This window comes from Mus musculus, chromosome 17 (genome assembly GCF_000001635.26).
Source record: "Mus musculus strain C57BL/6J chromosome 17, GRCm38.p6 C57BL/6J".
Lineage (NCBI taxonomy): Eukaryota > Metazoa > Chordata > Mammalia > Rodentia > Muridae > Mus > Mus musculus.
The window spans coordinates 89,908,111-89,910,914 of NC_000083.6; the positions used below are offsets into that span (position 1 = coordinate 89,908,111).

The following is a 2,804-nucleotide window of genomic DNA, read 5'->3' on the forward strand; positions in this document are numbered from 1 at the left end:
TATGGGAATCAGTGCTCCTCCCTGTGTTCTGCACATTTTATGTTTTCACAACTCTGTGATGTGGCAAACTCTTCTCTTAACTTTGCCTCCCTAGATATGGGAAACTGTATACTATGGGTTGATTTTCCTGATTTCAATGTCCTGTGCTAAGATATTGAAATCAGGAAATTGAATAAAAATATGTAGAGGGGGTTGAGGAAATGGAGATGGCCACTGGAGGTTCCCAGGACCCTAGGGGTAAGATTTTAGTAGAGAAGGGGATATAGAACCTGTAGAGACCACCTCCAGTAGATATGCTCATCCATCGGTGAAGGGATGGGGGTCACACACCCATCTCAAAGTTTTTTTTTTTTTTTTTTTTTTTTAAAGAATGGAACTTTAATCTTTATTTACAGGACATGACAGGGTACGAAATTCCACATAGAAATAAATTCAGAGGACAGCTTCATAGAGTATGTACAGTTTATAACTGTTCAAGTATAGTTTCTTTTGTAAAAAGTGCTACAATAACAAACCACATTTAAAAAGAGTTCTTAGTAGAGAAACAGTAAGACAAATCTATGAGAACACAGAATAGCACAGCACATAGCTAACAACTTTGTGCCTTAGCTGGACATTAGAAGTTAAAGGTCCCAGGAGCTCCATCCTGAACTTGGAAGGCGAAGCCTTCAGAGGTAGTTTCTGGCACCACATTTTGATCTTCCTCTTCCTCCACTGAGAAGTACTTCTCAATTAAGTTCAATGAGGCCTTGTATACAGACTCGTTTTCATGCCTCTGTAGTGCTTCAATTTTATCCAAGCCTCCACACTCTTCAATCATTATACTGAGCTTTTCTGTCTCACCTAGTTTCTCTGCAGCCTGAAAGATATTTGAAATGGCGTCAAGAATAACCTGAATAATCTTGGTATCTTTTGCACTCAGGAGGTTCATCAAAGGTTCTATTATCCCACAGTGAACGAGATACACAATCTGCTCAACAGTCCCACCGCTGGTATAGTTGGTTATAGCCCACGCGGCCTCCTTCTGTGTCTTAAAGTCCGCCTTAGAGAGGACACCAACAAGAAAGGGGACTAGGCCGTGATTCACAACTTGCTGTATCTGGTCCTGGCGTCCAGCTGTAATGTTCGACATTGTCCATGTGGCCTCCTTCTGAATATTAGTTTTGGGGTTTGTTAGCAGGCTGGGAAAGACTGCAAGTGCTCCTGCATCGATCACTTTCTGAGTCTGCTCATCTGTTCCAGTGACAATATTCCCTATGGCTCTTAGTGCGGGAGTCACAATGGGCAGTTCAGTAGCTCCTAGAAGCTTCACAAGTTGGGGAACAACTCCTTTCTTCACAACCATCTCAATGCGCTCATTTGGACCATCAGTCAGGTAGGAAATGGCCCAGCAGGAATCTGCCAATACTTCTGGATCATTGTGGTGCAGGAGTCGAACTAACGTAGGAAGAATCTGCTCAACGGCATCTAAGGGAGGTGCAGGGTTCTTGTTTCGACAAAGGTTTGAAAGCGTCCAGGTAAGATTACGTAAGTAACCACATGCCAAGGTAGACAGATCGGGAACTGCAAGAAGTGCCAACAGTGGGTCAATCGCACCGTGTTTGATAACTAAGTCTCGGAAAGCTGAACCATCACCTGCAATGTTTCCAAGAGCCCAAACAGCTTGCTCGCTGATGTGAGCATGAGGAGATGCCAAGAGAGAAATAAACGCTGGGATAGCACCTCCATCCACCACAGCTTTGGTCTGTTCAGATGTTCCAGAAGCAATGTTGGTGAGTGCCCAAGCAGACTCAAACTGAATAGGACTACAATCAGTTTTGCCCAAGAAGGACACAAATTTTGGGATCAAACCAGCCCGGATGATGTTGTCTATAGGAGGCTGTTTCTCTCTAGAAAGCAATTTCCGAGCAGCTTGAGTAGCTTGGAGCTGGCTTTCCAAATTGTTACTGTTTATGCCTTTAACAATGTCCTCAACAGACCAATTTACAGTACCCTGGTTGTTCCGGTTTTCCTGTAGCGGAGAAGTAGCATCATCAGGAAAGGAGCTGACGTTTCTTCTTTTCAGCATCTGCTCATCTTTTTTAGCTTTCCTGAGTTCCACATTAACTTCTATTCGGCGGCGACGCATTTCTGTGCTGTCCTTCCCCTTGTTCTTGAACCTGTTAAGTCGGGCAGCTGGTAAGTTAGCATTCTCGTTCGTGGACATGGCTGCAGGAACAAGGAGGAAAGCTGTACAGCCGGCTCAGATTTCCACGAAAGGTGGTGCAGGACACTCAAGCTGCGGGTCGGCGGCTGTGGAAACGTCTGCTACCCTTCAGCCCTCAGATTTTGTCCATCTCAAAGTTTTAACCCAGAGATTTTCCTATCTAAAAGAAGATCAGGGACAAAAAATGGAGCAGAGGCTGAAGAAAGGGCCATCCAGAGACTGTTCTACCTGGGGATTTCTCCTGTCTGCAGACACCAAAGCAGGCACTGTTGCCATTGCCAAGAAGCACTTGCTGACAGGAACTTGGGGTGGCTGCTCCTTGGAAGGTTCAGCCAGCAACTGAACAAAGCAGATGTGGATGCTTGGAACCAACCATTAGACTGAACTCAGGGACCCTGCTCAGGGAGCTGGCTCAAGGACTGGAGGAACTGTGGGGATTGCAACCGCATAGGAAGAGCAACATCATCTGGTCAGACCACCCAGTGCTTTCAAGGACTAGATCACCAACCAAGGAGTGTACAGGGAAGGATCCATTGGTCCAGATACATAGGTAGCAGAGGATGGCCTTGTCTAATATCAGTAGGAAGGGAGGCCCTTG

The 2,804-nt window shown here is 45.5% G+C and overlaps 1 pseudogene; it reads right to left on the reverse strand.

Moving 5' to 3' along the window:
- Positions 365-2,337, reverse strand: Gm10184 (predicted pseudogene 10184; annotated as a pseudogene).